Source organism: Sinocyclocheilus grahami, unplaced genomic scaffold (assembly GCF_001515645.1).
Source record: "Sinocyclocheilus grahami isolate Dianchi unplaced genomic scaffold, SAMN03320097.WGS_v1.1 scaffold198.1, whole genome shotgun sequence".
Taxonomy (NCBI): Eukaryota; Metazoa; Chordata; class Actinopteri; order Cypriniformes; family Cyprinidae; genus Sinocyclocheilus; species Sinocyclocheilus grahami.
In genome coordinates this window covers 1252895-1271429 of record NW_015505377.1, presented here as the reverse complement: position 1 = coordinate 1271429, position 18535 = coordinate 1252895, and the positions used below count along the sequence as shown (strand labels likewise).

At 36.2% G+C, this 18535-nt stretch overlaps 1 pseudogene; it reads right to left on the bottom strand.

Annotated features, from left to right (window-relative positions):
* Nucleotides 1-6991: 6991 nt before the first annotated feature.
* LOC107595215 (pancreatic secretory granule membrane major glycoprotein GP2-like) lies at nucleotides 6992-15056 on the bottom strand (annotated as a pseudogene).
* Between the last annotated feature and the right edge of the window lie 3479 nt (nucleotides 15057-18535).

The following is an 18535-nucleotide window of genomic DNA, read 5'->3' as shown; positions in this document are numbered from 1 at the left end:
GCTGTGTCTCATTTAGAAGGCTGCGTCCTCCGGAGGTCGCATTCGAAGGCTGCATACGTCATCGAGGCTGTCTCATTTCAGAAAAGCAAGTAGGACACTCCGAATGCGACCTCCGAATGCGACCTTCTTTCACAGGAATTCGGAGGATGCATGAGGTGTATCCTTCGCTGCTACAGATAACCCACAATTCTTTGCGTCGCCGTGAACAACCGTTGGTAATTTGAAAAATGCCGGCGCCGGCAGATGTAACGTACACACAAGCACAGATGTGGTGTTTACAACTTACCTTAAATCGCCTCGGTCAAAACGGATAAACTTTGTTTTTAATAACCTCCTCCTTTTTTCTCTAATAGATGCCTACTGTATGTATGCTGCAGCTCTTCAAACATTGAACAAAATAAAACAAGTAAAACCTTTTTTTTTTTTTATTACTTTCCAAATTTAGAAATAATTTTCCTTCATTTAAGTAGTGTGAGAGCGCAACGATGCTCTAAATGTGTTGGCATAGCAACGTGATACTTCCGGTTTCCTTTTCCGCCTGTCCTACGAAGGCCGTCTCGTTTAATTCTAGGTTGAGGACACTTCGTATATGCATCCTACAGAGGATGCGACCTCCAGAGGATTCGACCTCCGGAGGGTGCAGCCTTCTAAATGAGACACACGGAATGACTTTGCTACTGCTTCCATTTGAATACTTCCTGCATTACTTACCTCCTGTGTTCCTCCTAGTGTCTCCTCGTCTCCTGTTCCTCCTAGTTCCCGGATCGCTGAGGTGTGTGCTCCTCCTGCCTGCATTCCAGCTCCTGTACAGCCAAAGACCCGGATTACCCCGCTCATCATATCCTTCGAACTATTCCCTCACCATCACATCCTCTGAACCCTACCCCAGTACTCTCTGTGACCCAATAAACCTATTTGATTTATACTAACCTGTTGCGTCAGACCTCTTCCGTTACAGCCACATGTCATGTCATCATTTTAGTGTGATTAAGGTTTACTTTCACAGGTTGTTCAAAAATTAGATAATAAAATGGTTCACATGTGGTCACTTTACATTAAGGTTCATTTTGACAGTTTACTAATGTTTATAAATCACTAATAAATGGTTCACAGGTGTTCGCTTTACATGAAGGGTGTACTCACACTAGGCACAGTTGCCTTGAACCGAGCCCAAACACGAATATTTGCAGCTTTACTCGCAAACTACAATTCCTGTTCATCAATATGAGAACCAGACACATTATAAACCTAAATATACTTGATTTAATTCAATTATTTGAAAAGTGTACTGTAGTAACAGAAGATGTTTGCGGCCGTAATGATGACAGTAGCACAAAATAGTAGCTGTTCCGTGCTCCGGCGCATTTTCACAGGTTATTAATGTTTGTAACTCATTAATAAATGGTTCACAGGTTTTCACTTTACATTAACAGGGCTCGACAGTGCGAGCATTTCACTCGCATTTGCAACTAAAAATAGATGTCTACGAACTGGAAAATGTATTTAGTAGCCTATAACAAACTTATTAATTTCTTCAATTTATTTATGGTAATGCAGCCATACAGCCTTATATGATTATTGAACTTTAAAAAGACAACAATTTAATTTAAATTAGCACTAATGAGAAGAAAGGTGGAGCGAGTGAAGGAGATGCGCTGAATGAAAACGCACATTCGGCACTAGAGGTGCTGACGGAGGCAGAAATGCAACCGTTATCCCGGTTATCATGTAAACAGAGCAGCTGCGCTACTTTCTGAACTGTGTCAATAGCTGCGTTTCCATCCACCTATTTTTATGCGCATTTTGGAATATTGCATTAAAACAAAGCTGGATGGAAGCGCCAAGATGCGCATACATTCTAAAAATGAGCATAAAAAACGTATGCATACATTTGAGTATGATAAACTTTTTATCCGATAAGAAAAAATGCACATAAACTACGATGGAAACACATTTACCGAATAAATTCCTTCATGCGCATCGAAAAAGTCATGTGACTTTGCGCTATGAGATGGGATAACTCGACTAGCAGCGTTCCGATCTCGTTCACAGCATCTATATGTTGTTATAGTCAATCTGAAATGCCTGAGCAAAGTCTGTCGTCAAAGTATTTCTGTATAATTGTTACACTACTGCATTCCCAAACAGCAGCATCCACCTCCGAAAGCATTGAGAGCATTTATTGTGTTTCGTCTGCTCTCACTGAGGTGCAAGTAATTTATATCATATATGAAAATGTTTATATTCAGTGGCTTCTCCTAATTTCTTAGTGATATTTAGTGCCACATTTTACCAGGAAGTGACGATTTTGGGTAACACTTTATTTCGATAGTCCACTTTAGACATTCTATTAACAGCAAGTAACTTTGCAACTACATGTCAACTAGCAGTTAGTAGAGTATTAGTAGACTGTCTGCTTAATATCTTCTAACACTTTCTTTGTCAACTTATTCTACTAACCCTAAACCTACCCTAACAGTCTACTCTGAGAGTTAGTAGACATGTAGTTGCAAATTAATGAGAATTAGTTGACATGTAGTTACAAAGTTACTTATAGTTAGTAGAATGTCTAAAGTGGACTATCGAAATAAAGTGTAACCCGATTTTGTTCTCTTTGACTCATTGGATGGAAACGGTGCTTTATTCGCATATGTTTTATGCGATATTCCAGTTTTGCGCATAAGTTTAATTCGAATCTTTGGATGGAAACATAGCTAATAGCCCCTTTCACACAGTAATTCCATTAAATTGTAGTAAAATTACGGGAATGACTTTACCCGGTAAATTAAAAAATGCACTGTTCACACAGGCAACAGCATTCCGTCTTTTTTCCAGAAAAACACCATTCTCACATCGGTTTCAAAATACCGGTAAATTCTGTGACATCATTAAATGGAAATGACCTCTAAACGGCTGCGCCTCCCGGTGTTGTATTTGTAAACATGGAGGGGTCAGTCTTTTTGTTGATGTTTTCAGTTTTGTGTCAAACGTTCACATTCATGCAGCTTCTTTTGGCCCAGAGACATCGACGGCCAATGATAACTTCAAACCAAACTACACAGCGTGGAGTAAATGTGTCATCTGCGTCAGAATGTTATGATTGACCAGAGTTGAATTTTTAATTTCAATGGCTCTGGATTGGCCCAGAGTTGACGTCTTACGTCAGCATGTTCTGAACTTGTACGTGCTCATACCGGTAATTTTCGTTCTGCATTCACACAGAGCAGAATTCCGGCAATTTACTGGTAATGTTATAACTTCTCATACCAGTAAATTGCCAGAAAGAATTTACCGGTGATTTTAAAAAGTGCCTGTGTGTGAAAGGGGCTGTTGTTTCAGACTGTCATTTAGATATTTATATTCACTTTAGTCTTCATCATAGCACCAAATAATTAATACTTAAAAACTTAAAACTTTTTTTTTTATCTAACCTAAAACATGGCCTATCTGTCATGGTTATGTTCTGTTTTGGTTCTTTTTCTGCTTCCACATGTCCCTGAGTCCCCTTGTCTATTAGTTTCCATGGTTTTTGATTAATTTGCTCGTTAGTCATTATTAGTTAACTCCCTTCACCTGTTTTCCCCTCGTCAGCTGCCCTGCTTAAAGTCTTCCTTCTGTTCTGTAGTTTGTCGGTGATTGTTTGACGTTACGACTACCCTGAGCTGTTTTCTTGCCTGAGTTTTTGTGAATTATAATATTAAAGACTTTTCGTTGTGGATTATCCTCGTCTTCTTTGCCTTCCTTTTGATAGACTGTAACATTATCTATATATTGACTGATTCGTTATTATTGTTAGGTAACACCTAACCGGATCCATTAACATTACTTAGTTACATTAGTTAACATGAAATAATAATGACTGCATTTATTCATCTTAGTTCATGTTAATGTCAACTTTTAATAATACAGTATAAAATCAAAAGTTGTATCTGCTAATATTATTCAGTGGAGCTAACATTAACTAACAATAAATAGTTGTATTTTTATTAATCAACATTAACAAAGAATATTAACTGCTGCAACCATTAGCTACTGCACATTGTTAGTTAATGTTAACCTGCTTTAACTAATGGGACCTTATTGTAAAGTGTTACCTATTGTTCTTTCGTTCATTTGAACTTTAATCTTTTGCACTCTAATCTTGAAACACTTTATATTTTTATATAAAGTCTTTCTTTAGTAAAAGATCTTTAATAAAGTTATGTTGGGAGTTATGTTTAATAAAGTCCTGTTAGGAGGGCAACACTTTTTTTTTTGCTTACTAAATTATATATTGTGATAAAACCATATACTGTGACAAAAGCTTCAAGGACTATTGTGAAAATTTTATACAGTCACATGCCTAATGTACATACAATTTAATAGGACTATAAATAATTACATAATTAGCCTATTAAATAGAGTCTGAAGCAAAATTATTTAAAAACTTTATGTACTTTCTGTATTCTGATAAATGTCTCCTTATATCCCCTTATTAAGCTAAAACACATACAGTAATTAGAAAAATTTGCACTGCGACCCTAAATTATTTTAATGCGCTCCTAAATATTTCAACTTGGGAGCACAACTTGTATGTGCTCCTTGGGAAAGGGTAAGCGTCAAGCCCTGATTGCGTTTCATGTTTAGATGTTGTTAACGTTTATAGTGTTCGCAAATGGTTCACAGGTGTTCACTTTACATTAAGGTGCACTTTCACAGGTTTTTGATGTTTATAACTCATTAATAAATTGTTCTTTACATTAAAGTTCAACTTTACTAATAACTACTTAACTAATATTGGAATAACAATTTTCATTATTAATATCTTATTAACTCGTGGTTGTGCTTTTATGATTTTCGCCCCAAAATAAAGTTTAAAATTTTTATCTTGGTAAATAAAATATATCCGTTTCTAATCATTGCTGTGGATAGGCATCATGAACTTTTGCGGAGAAACATCTAAGAAAAGTGACATGAGTCATGAGATACAAATGAGAAAAACATAAATACAACACCCTTCAGTCTCACTATAATAGCTTATTTTTGCTGAATCATAAAATAATTCATCTGGTTTTGCTTAAAAAAGTCTGAATAAATATATGTATTAAACATTTATAACAGGAGTTAAAAATGGCTCACTATTTAGCAGGTATTGCATTAAAATTATCCTTTTTATTCATGCATTTATAACTGCTTATCAATGATTTATAATGCATTTGTAAATAAAGTATTAGTCATTTATGAATACCTTTATAAATCCTTTATAAAGGGAACCTTAATGTAAAGTGTTACAGTAATCTCTAAACAATATCTTGAAGCATTTCATTTATTTTTATATTGAGAGAGATTGTATTGATGCTTACCATTTAATCATTTGACTTTATTGTGCAGCTCTGTTGTGTACTGCCTGCTCTGATATTATGCAACACGTTGAAATTTTCCAAATAAAGACATGGCCATTGTTGGCCAATAAAATGCTTTGTTAATAACAGTCAGCAGAGTTGCAAAAAACAGGTTGAGAAGAAAAGATGCATATGAACTGCAAAACAATTCAAGAAATAATGCAAAGAATTAAGTTTGAAACCACCAGGAAGCCTTTAGTCTCCAGTGCCACCCTTTTCCACAACTGCAGCCTCCCTGGAGTCTCCAGAGAGTCAGGTTCTCTGAGATCAAACTGCCTAATATTTATGCATATCTGAATATAAGGCATATTCAGCCCTCAATCACATATCGCCTATGATTATATACAATCTTAAGAGTAATTTTATTAAGATTAATGGGGTTTGGAATTGGTCAAATGTGCTTGGAAAAAATTATCAGAATATTGACTAATAATAATTATGCATGCACTGTATATTGCAAATTAACTATTGTATCCTATTATAATGACCTCCTTGCTCAACAACTTGTTATAGTGATTGAATATAACACTACACCATAATATAACAGGCCAAAATGTCTCTCACATCAAGTTTAACCAGTTAGGGACCAACGGTAGCATAATCACTAGCAATTACATAAATGTTCACCTGTTTTTCAATAAATATATTTAAACTACAAAAGCTCACACTCTAAAATTGATCAGAAATTTGGAAGGAACATATTTACATTCAATGTATACATTACCCAGCAAACATCAGCATAAAATTTGAACAAAACAAGAAGAACTTTGGTTATTTGAGGAATGACTAAACCTCAACCCCATCAGAAAGAATGATGCAAACAATGTGGCAACATTCTTCAGATCCTTTAGAATTAAAAACAGAAATCAGATTTCTCATGCATATTACACAACCTTTGGAAAACAAGCAAAACAATCACAATAATCACTAATACATATGTTTTTTACTATTCCTGAAAGTAATTGATTACAAAAGGCAGACTGTGAAACCTTGCTTAATCATTCAAAGGAGTCATTTATCATGTGCCTTGTTATACTGGATAAAATATTAAGACGGTGATGCACTTATACAATGAAAAATGTACAATCAATTCAGAAATATTCTTTTAAGTCTCCAAATGAAATGTTTAAAGCCGAACACATTTTCTTAGGAATATTGTTTAAACTGAACATTAATTTCAATGTCATTTTTCCTGTCTAAATGTAACATGTGCGTCTAACAAGAAGGGAAGTTTTAGAGTGACAAATCAATTATGCAAATAAGTTGGATATCATCACTGATTCAAAAGATTAAAGATGGTCTGATGAAATACTTCCTTGATTCGTTTTTTAAACAAGTTACAGAACTGAAAGGAATTGAAGAACAGGAATGACACTTTTAATAATTTTGCATGATTTAAGTAAACATGAATCTGATTGTCTTTGCTACTGCACATGATCAATTAGTTAAACTTGAATCATTTATTTTTGGTGCTCGTAAATAAACAAACAAATGCAACATAACAGCTATTACTTTAGGAAATATTAAGAAACCCGCAACCAGTGTGGCATCAGAACCACATTCATTAAAATGGAACAGGACAATATGCATGTAAAATGTGTGAAAATATACTAAAAGAGGGTCAGGACACTCATCAGAGGAATAAATAAAAGCATCAGAGAAGCACACAGACAAGAAGCCTCAGATACCTTCATTTGCTCTGGGACCCACTTATCTGTGAACAGAGAATATAATGCAATGAAATGTAATGCATTCACAGCAGAAATCATTATAAACCTTTCATTAGTGACTAAAATAAATAAAATGTTCACCTGTATTGCCTTCAGACAACATCAGAGGACCCATGGATATGGAAGCACTGTCATGGAAGTCCAGAGACCTGCGCTTTCTCCGCTGGTGTCCAGAGTTACAGTCCTAAAAGAGAAAAGTGAAAATCCTGCAGTGTGAATCCCTGATAAATATCACAGAACAAACAAGAAAGAAAGGAGTGCACAAGTTCTTCAGAACAGCTTAGCCAAAACAAGTCTTTTAGCAGCCTTGAACATTAAACATTAACACCAACCTTATTAACAAGATTTTAGCAGATTCGTAAACCTTCACATTTACCCATCACATTTTACTACATTGTTATTCAACACACTGAAAAATGATTTCACAACTACAGTACTAAAGCTACTTTCTAAAACATTGCTGTTGTATAAAAGATATTATAATCTCACCATTGAGCAGCGATTGCTCGACAGAAGGCAAAGGTGAACAGCACAGTGCAGGTAAAGCTTCGTGGAGTTTGCAGTGAAGATGAACATCCTGAAGGAGAAACGACTGGATGTCAAGACGCCGTTCTGTAGCAGCTCCACTGTGTCATCATTTGGATTGGGACACCTGAGAATAGCAATTTTATTTTATTTTTTAATCATTCAATACAAAAATGATTTCCTGTTCATTACATATTTGCATTGCATGTACCAAAATATTTTATTTTTGCATTAGTTCTCAAAGACAAAGTAAAATCTCATGCAATCCTAACAGTGATATATATTGAATTATTTAATCTGTGTGCAAATCAAAATGCTTTTCAAAATGTTACAGTGAGTAAAGCAAGAAGCACAGCTTTACTCTGTAACGATGAGATCCCAGCGGAGACTGTAATCAGGATCATTCACAGGTGTAGCCCAACACGTCTCCATAACTGAGGCAAACTGGCGGCTGTCAACCCCCTCAACACGAACTTCCACATTCATCTTCTGGTCGAGCTCTGCATCCACTTTACCAGTGAAGGGCCGAGTAAACTCATCATCCTCATATGGAATCATCCGAACCTGATATCTGCCTTCACCAGTGGGGAGCATCTTGTGCACAATGCTGTTGAAATGTTCAAGATGTATCATTTTCATACTGCTCATTTTTATACTGCTTAACTACTGTTGCTTAAAAGATTCCAACCTCCCCAGTGGGTTGATTTCCACATTCATGGAAAGTGTTTGTGTTTGTGGATAAACGCAGCTGAAAGAAAGCTTAAGGATTTTCTCTCTGCTGATGAGACCTTCTGACCTCGGTGTCCCCAGAATAAAGTTACTGTAGATGAAGTGGGTGCCGTTGGCCTGTGGACAAAATGTATACATATTTTTGCAATTTAGCTAAAATTGAGTAAAAAATAGCAGTCAAGTGAAAAACTGGTGGGTTAAATATTAATGGTGGAGAATTCGGGCACAAGTCCCAGTCTTTTTTGTGGGTAGTGAAACCCCTCCGGTTCTACTCCCCTCACTTGCTCTGAGCGGGATTTGAACCAGTGTTTCGGGACGGGAGGTGGGCATTTTAAGAAGGATGCTAAAAGCTGCAGCCTCTTGAGTTCAGGGGAGTGAGCTTTACCCACACAGCTCTTACCAGCTGGCCTCCATTACACAAGGTCTTGTGCACCCTTCCCCACAGAATCTGTTTGAGACTTTAAGTAGTTTCTAGGATGCTCTGTTTAGGCCCTCCAAAGAATCAATCTGTAACAAAACGATGGGCCCAAACAATCCTCCCCAGAGACTTCTCAACGTCTCAAAGAGATTCCCCATGTGGTCAAATCAAACTCTGCTGGTTCTATCAGGCATTACACATGTTTGGATGGTGTATTTCAATAGATTGAATAGTTAGTCCTACCACAAGATTTGTACCACAGATGTGTTCATCGTTATCAAAATGGAATTCCACTCTGCCATTCCGGACCATTCCTTTGCAGCTGGGATCATTGAGGTGTAAGACATCAGCTGGAAAACCAGCCTCAAAGAGCTGACAGCGAGACACAGACATGGAGCCAGAGCTGCTTTCACAGGTTTCTGAGAAATCTGGAAAAGAAAACATCCAAAACATTGTCAGAATTATTAATGATAATAACTAAATAAATGCAGAAAATCCTTTATTATTATTATTTTATTATTATTGTAGGAGGAGTTTCACCTAAAGAATCTGGTCTGGTCTGGTTCTTGCTACACAAACAGCCATAGACGCTGTTTTTCTCTCCACACCATTCATCCTCTGTGCAGTTGAGTTCAGCACAGGGGTCTAAAAGTAAGAACCAATGAATGAATGAAATTCAATAAAAAAAAAAAAATAATAATAATAGGGGCATAAACTAAAACTGTTCTGTATTATATATAAATGGGATAAATCACAGAGTCACAGAATAATGTCAGCTCATGTGTATAAATAAATGGCAAACCCATCTGTCAATGTGTCTAATGTGATTCTTACTACTCTTTTATTAATTTAGTATGCCCTTGTGTCATAAATTGCACTGTATACTGGTACTTTACTGGTGGTTGATGTCTCATTAAGGCCTCCAATATCTGATTTAAAAAAATAAATAAAACAAAAACATTCCTGTTAATGGCACTCATTTTAGTTAATGACCAAATTGTATGGGTTTATTAAAAGGGTCATATGATGCGATTTAAATTTTTCCTTTCTCTTTGGACTGTTCTTGGTGCATAAAGAAGATCTGTAAAGTTGCAAAGACCAAAGTATCAAATCCAAAGAGATATTCTTTATAAAAGTTAAGAGTCAGCCACACCTACCTAAAATGGCTCGTTCTAACACGCCCCCACATATCTACGTCACTATGTGGGAAGATTTGCATAACGCCGCCCAAATGTTCACACAAAGAATGAAGGCGTAACTTTTATTCTCGCTGTAGTATTGTTGTTGCCGCCGTCATTTCGTGGAAACGCTGTGTGTTTTAGGGTTAGGGCTTTGTGTTTCGCGAAACTACTTTGTTTGGTCTTCCAAAAGAGGTTTCCTGAGAGAGTAGCCTACAATGCCGGTGTCTGTTCTATAAAGTGGGGCAATTCCAACTTTACAAGGACAGTCTGGCGATTCTGACTCACAGCCTGTAAGTAAATTTTCATATTTAAAGAATTTGCCACTGACAATTCAAACGTGAGTTCTGAGCAGTATAGAGTAGCGCTTGTTGTTTGTGGTTCCTCCGATCACAAATGCAGACATAAAAACAAATGGTTTTATGTTTACGCAGCGCGATACACAACACAACGCATAAAAAGACAGTATAAGTCATTATAATCAGTAATTATGTCCCCACTGGATGCAACAAATGCCTTGTTTGTAATGGGTTTTAATGTTTTTGTCTCGTCGCTCCGGCCGGGACATGGCATCACCAGTATGGTAAGGGGTGTAATATTTCCGTCACAGGCTTGAGGTATTCGGCCAATCACAATGCACTGGATAGCTGGCCAATCAGAGCACACCTCGCTTTTCTGACCGATTAGCTATGTAAAAATCGATACGTTTCAGAAAGGCGGGGCATAGAGGAGAAACAATAATGTACATTATGTGGAAAATAATGTGTTTTTTTTACTTTAAACCACATAAACACATTGCATTACACCAAATAAGGTTATTTTTAGCAACGTCATATGACCCCTTTAAATATATATATATATGTATATATACCTGCACAGTAAACTGTACAAAATGGTGTCTTGACAAACTCATAAACGTAGTAATTTCCAGGACAAGCTTTGACTCGTATAGGGTGGGAAGTGTAACCACAGCAGTCACTCCATGTGGAAGCACAAACCTGACGGGTGACCACTCCATCTTCCAGCTGTGGATGAGATCCGTTGAGCCACAATGGCTCAAAAGTACCACACATGCCTTGATGAACACATGATTCTGGCATCTGAGTATTTTGACCATTGTAGAACAGCCTGTACCAGCCCTTCCACTCCACATTATAATCACACATGCCATAGGAGTAATAGTTACTATCGTAAGGGTTATTTGTGGCTCTCCAAGGCTCATCCAGACTGGTGTAGTTGTAGCAGGGATCAATGCTTGGGGTGGTGAATAATACTATTACGAAAAAGAAGAGAGAGAGCATTACATATTGCAGACTAAATGGACTTAATATGAAAACCTCAAGATAAGTATGTCAGATATAAAAATAAATAAACATACCTGCACAATATACAGGAGCTGGGATTGAGACTGTTGGTCTGGTAAATTTGTAGACATAATAATCTCCAGGACAAGCTTTGACTTGGATTGGATCAGATCTGTAATAACTGCACTGCTCATAGCGAGAGCCGTAAATTTCACGAGTAACAACTCCATCTTCTAGCTGAGGATGAGATCCACCAAGCCACAGAGAACTAAAACCTCCACATGACATGTAGGATATACACCACTCAGGCATCTGAGCACTTGATCCATTAATGAAAAGTCGATACCAGCCATCCCATTCTACACGAGTGTCATCAAGTCCATTTATATAGCCATGCAAATACCAGTAATTGAATGTGCTTCTCCAGTGGTTGTCGAGTGTGTTGTGGTTATTGCACGGGTCATAATCTGTGTTAGTGATATCAAAACAAACCAGTAATATTTCAATAAAGAACTTCAAAAGAGCAAATCTGAAATGGTCATACACAGCAACAATCGTGAGATTGAGATTCTAAAAGCAATGATGAAAGTGCATGCATAAAAATAGCCATTTCTTTGGATTGTGATTACCTTTAATAACCCTCATATTAATTCATATACTTCTATTACAACTTACTTAAGGTGATGCTGGATCCAGTGATATTATCTGAACTTACATTGGAAACCACCTGTGAAATGTTGTTGACGTCTTAAAAAAAAGGAAATTAAGACATGACTGAAATCATCTTAAAATTGTGTAAGACTTTTTTAAAAGTGGGAAAAGCACCATACCTGTGCAGTATCCTGAACACCAGAATTGTGGATTCACAAGTTCATAGACATAGTAATTGCCTGGACACGCTTTCACTCTTATGGGTTTTGACTTGTATCCACAGCAGCTGCCCCAATTAGACCCTACACAGACCTCTCTAGTCACCACTCCATCCTCTATCTGAGGATGAGGACCATTGAGCCACAGATTATAGTATGCGTTACAGCTGAATGAACTAATACAGGTCTCTGACATCTGGATGTTCATTCCATAGTAGAAAAGCCGGTACCAGCCATTCCAGGAGAAAGATTCATCACAAATCTTCTCTCCACTTTCATTGGTGGCTCTCCAGGGACGGTCCAGATACTGATAGTTGTAGCAGGGATTACTGCTGATGCTTTGGAAAGACACTGTCATGGACCAGTATACATATTTAGTAAAAGGCTATTTAAAAAAAAGTAATGATGGTTTGTTGTGAAATGCCTTCAAACACCTTTTGTGTAATTGATAACAACAAACACATATGATGTAATTACAGTTTAATTAAAGTTAAATTAAACACTTTTTCCGACCAAAATTAAGTCACATTTAAGGGCCAAAAAGAACTCATTCAGGTTGAAAAGTTCTTACAGAACATTCACTGCTTTTGTTTGTTTGAGGAGCCCAACATAAGAACTTCTCACTCAACATAATGTCATTTTTTCAACCCAGTCTCATAAAATTACATACCTCTGGGTGCTTTTCTGCAACACCGTTTTTACGTGCAGTTTCAAATGTCCACTGAGTGGCGCTAAAACACGGGTTCAATACGTGAACCCTGGCACGTTTTTTTATTACGTTGATTTAGGTACGTATTGTTGTGTTTTTATTATGTTTCTTCAGGTACGTATCACGGCGGTTCAGAATTCAAATATCCGGGGACTGTCGCTAAAAGTTAATGCCCTATCATGTTGGAAATATACCCTACACCAAACCCAACCCTAAACCTACCCGATAGTGTTAACAAATGCTAAACTGATATAAAAACAAATTTTTTGATACAACTGTGTCATTTGAACTTCCTTGTATGCAGATTTGAACCGTTTTGTCGAACCGTATTACATGGGATTCTAACCGGAGCGCCTTGCCTTTCAAATACGTGAGCTACTGAATAAACCTACCGTCGATGAAAACCCATTGATATGAAGCTGGATATGCCTCTAGTGTTCATTTCTTTTGGAAACTGCAGTGATATGTACTTATTGGTACGTATTTCGCGTCTCGCGAAAATGCCCCCGGGTACATTTTTGCCATGAGACCAGGTTGCATTTTTTGAAGATTAGCTGTAATAGTCTGTTTAACACAGACCTGATTAATTTGTCTGATTAACCATTGTACTTATTCTGTTTTAAATAGACATGACATTTTGTTAAATAAATTGAATAACATTATGCAGAGCATAACTGTAAATATTTAATTTACAAAAACATCTTTTGTAAACAGATCCTAGAACTGCACCTGCACAGTATGTTGGTCTGTGGATCGACAGATCTGGCTTGACAAGTTTATAGACGTAATAGTCTCCTGGACAGGCTTTGACTTGGATGGATGTGGATGTGTTAAAGCCACACTGGATCCCACTCATTCCCACAACTTCAAGGGACACCACTCCATCCTCAAGAGTTGGGTGAGAGCCGTTGAGATACAGTCCAATGTAGCACAGTATGTTGGTCTGTGGATCGACAGATCTGGCTTGACAAGTTTATAGACGTAATAGTCTCCTGGACAGGCTTTGACTTGGATGGATGTGGATGTGTTAAAGCCACACTGGATCTCACTCATTCCCACAACTTCAAGGGACACCACTCCATCCTCAAGAGTTGGGTGAGAGCCGTTGAGATACAGTCCAATGTAACCACCACATCTCATATAACTCACACACCACTCAGACATCTGGGCACTTTCTCCATTCAAATACAGCCGATACCAGCCACTCCATTCAACACGGGTGTCATCATATTCAGTGTCCTGATATTTCCGTATGTCTCTCCAATAGTCATCGAGAGTGTTATAATTATAGCATGGATCAGAGCTGGAATTTGTAAGTTCTATTAGAATAGAGTGAAGACAATCACATAAACAAATTATCTCATTATCTACCTCTTGTTAAGCATCAATGGCATGAGAGGACAAATAAACTAAGAAACCAACAGAACGTAATAAAGAAAGGAAATTGTAGGTGGTTCAGGCAAACTGCATCTAGTATATCTCTACAACTCTGTGCGTTTAGACTTTCAAAATGACATTACACATTAAACTATTTTGTTTATAAGCTTGGGAAATGTTACTTTTAAAAGCAATGTGTAACAATAATAAGTTAAATGTTAAGTAACATTATGGAATATAACTCTTCATCTGACTCTCCTCCAGAGTTCAGGTATCACACATGCGGGAAACCATCTAACCCAAATGCTACATTTTCTTTTACAAAAGTGCTTAATAGTTGCTTTGATTCAAGGCTCTATAAAAGTCATAAATCTGTGAATAGATGTGCATTTTGTTGTTCTTATTTAGGGGATAAAATACAACACAGACTGGATTGAATGGCACAGACAACTGATTAAAAAATAATAATAATAATAATAATAATAAATAGAAACCAGAAAAACAACAAGCTTGACTGAAGCAACAATTTTTACATTAGTAAATGGAAAATATGGGATTAAACAGGAATAAAGTGAAAGACTGTAATTCATTATAAAGTAGACTATAAATTGAAAAATGATTGTACCTGTATGTGGAATGATGATTGCACCATTGATTATTTCACCTGTTAATCAAAATTCAAGCATAACAACTTAATTTTAGAGCCTCTTGTTAGTACACATTTAAAAAAGTGTCATTCTAATATGAGACATATTTGATCAGAGTTATACATGACATGCAAAACACTCACCATTAACCAGCAGCAGCAACACAAACAGTGAGATCAGAAACCTCATTGTGATAAACCGATCTGTAACACCATTACCAAAATGATGATACACATGCAAAAGGCATAAAAGCATTCATAATTTCTTTTTACTTAGTGTTAGGCATATATGACCTGGCAGTAATTTATCATATTTGCTTCCTAAAATACTGAAGTTTGTTGTGCACTACGCAAAACCAAGCCATTATAATCAAAATAATTAGCTAAAACATCATATTCATGCCTGTTTAGGTGCATCAAACGCATATGAATAAAATAAGCAATTGGAGGCCAATGTGATGAAATGAAGAGAAATAACTTTACCTGAGGTCAAATGCTGCTGCAGATCAAACTCAGAGAGATTCTCTCTTCAGCAGCTGAATACAGTGATAATGAACTGCAGCTCTCGTGATCTTATCAGTGCCTTTATTAATAACGGTGGGTGGATCATTACGGGAACCAGGAGTATTCTCTAAACAATACCCTGAAGAAGTGTCACATTTCTTTTTATTTTGTGAGAGATTGTATCGATGCTTCCCATTTAATTGGTTGACTTCATTGTGCAGCTCTGTTGTGTACTGCCTGCTCTGATATTACAGTGAAAACAATAGTTAATGTATGTTGACCTAGAATCAGATCATGTTCCTGTCAATCTGGATCAGTAAGATTCCCAACAAGATATAAATAATGCAATAGTTAAAATGCCCATGAAAAGGATGCAACACTTTGAAAATTTCAACAACAACAAAAAAGGTGACCATCAGACAATGAATTGCTTTGTTAATAACAGTCAGCAGAGTTGCAAGCAAAAAAAAAACTGGTTGAGAAGATGCATGACTGCAAAAACAAATCAAGAATGAAGGCAAAGAATTACGTGTGAAACCACCAGGAAGTCTTTTGTCTCCAGTCCCACCATTTTCCAGAACTGCAGCCTCCCTGGAGTCTCCATGAAAGACAAGTGTCAGGTAATAATAAAAAATAAGATTGATGTGCAACTGCGTAAGAGGACTGGTTTGACATGAACATACTGACGTTTCAGTGCCTCTCTAAAAAATGTCAATGCTTCTAAACATGCGTTTCAGGGTACTTCAAAAGGGCTGATTGTCAGAGGAGTGCTTGGACATGATCTTGTCAAAAATGTCTGACACTAAATGAACTCTGGCCTACCCAGCCTTTCGATATCAGTATATCAATATCAATTCTTTTCAACCTTCTTAAAATAAAACTCGAGGGGGTTATTTGAGGAATGACTGAACCTCACCACATCTTACCGCATAAGAAAGAACTATTCAAACACTGCAGCAACATTCTTCAAATTGTTAAGAATTGAAAATAGAATCACACTTCTCGTGCATTTTACAGTACCAACTTTAGGGAAAACAAGCTAAATTACCAGTAAGTCTCTTTCTTACTATTACTACAAGCAATAATTGATTACAAAAGAAAGAATATAAAGCTACCTTGTTTATTCATCAAAATTAATAACCTTTTTGGTAATTCTTAATGCATTACGTTAATTTCATATGCTTTGATCTACTATATAAAATATCACTCTCACATTTTTAAGGATGGCGCTTAATTAAAAAGATGAAAAAGTGCAATCTATTCAGAAACATTGCAGGTGTTTCTTCATTTTTTTTTCTCTAATTCTCTAATTAAAAAGGTTAAAGCTAAACAAGATTTGTTCTGATATACTGTTTAAACATGAATTTAAATGTCTTTTTTTCTGTCTAAAACTAACCTCTAGTTTGTCACTTTCCATCCTGATTGATCCAATTACACAAATCAGTTTAATATCATCAATTCAAAAGACGGTTAAAATCTTTGTTATTGTAAAATTACCTCTAAAGTAAAATAAGATTAATGTAGTACATAGCAACTCACATAAATTACCAGATTTTTTAATCATTTATTTTGGTGCTCAATCAATAAACAAAGGCCACACAACATTCTATGAAATAATTAGAAACCCACAACCAGTGTGGCATCAGAGCCACATTCATTCAAATGGAACAGGACAATATGCATGAAAATACGCTACACATTTTTGGTGGAAAAATACTAAAAGTGGGTCAGGACACTCATCAGAGGAATAAATAAAAGCATCAGAGAAGCACACAGACAAGAAGCCTCAGATACCTTCACTTGCTCTGGGAGCAACTTATCTGTGAACAGGGAATATAATGCAATGAAATGTAATGCATTCACAGCAGAAATCAACAGAAACCTTTATTTACAAATAATGACGATTAAAAAAAAAATAAGTAATGTTCACCTGTGTTCCCTTCAGACCACATCAGAGGACCCATGGATATGGAAGCACTGTCATGGAAGTCCAGAGACCTGCCCTCTCTCCGCTGGTGTCCAGAGTTACAGTCCTAAAAGAGAAAAACAGAAAACCCAGCGGTGTAATAAATGCCACTGAAATATAATCAGTTAACAGAACAGCCCAGTATTTTTTTTTTTCTTGTGAGTGCACAGATTGTCCAGCAGAGGACAACCAAAACAGGTATTTTATCAACCTTTCATACTGGCACTGAAGCATTTGTTTTAACAATACATTTAAAGCTACACTATGTAATTATTTTTGTTTGTTTGAAAGTAACATTTTTAATATTACGCGAACATCTCATAAATCCATCTTGTAACCATGTCTTTGCTTTACCTTTCACTTTGCCAAGCTTATAATAATTTATATTGTAGAGCTATCAATATGTATTTTGCAGAAAACTACACGCACTGGGAAAAAATTGGAGTAGGATTTACTTGGGGAAAAAACTAATTAGGAAATAAATTTCACTCCAAAATGACCTGTAAATTGTAAAAGTAAAGGTTACACACAATTCTTGGTGGCTTTAATTACTAAATTTACTGTTTAAAGTATATTATACTCACACTTTGTAAAATATTTTAAAGTAACACTTGTAAAAAAACTATAGTTTTAATGCTATTACCTTTAAATTGCTGGGTAAAATATTGCTTATCATTACTACCAGTGTTGGGGAAAGTTACTTTTAAAAGTAATGCATTACAATATTGCGTTACTCCATAAAAAAGTTACTCATTACATTACTTAGTTACTTTTTATGAAAAGTAATGCGTTAAGTTACTTTTGCGTTACTTTTGAAATCTGGACAGGGCTTGCTTGTTTGTTTTTAAAATAAAAAAGTTTTATTTTTTGGCAATATATAAAAAGCCTTTTCACACCAGAAGTGAAATGAATAAGCCTCAAGCTGAAGGGAAAGTACATTTACGTCCATACAGTAGAATGCAGAAGAAGAAATTTCAACACACTTCAGCAATAAAAAAAAGACAAATGTTTGTCTAGAGTAATTTTTGCTTATTAGTACGGTTGAACTGGATCATCGAAGGTCAGAAGCAAAGACATTGGTTAATAAAATGGGATTAAATACATAAAGGATATTTGTGTTGTCTAACATTTAATTATTGCAGGTTTGCGTCATATTCTGAGTTGCATTATTTTTATTCATTTTGAGGAATACTGAATCT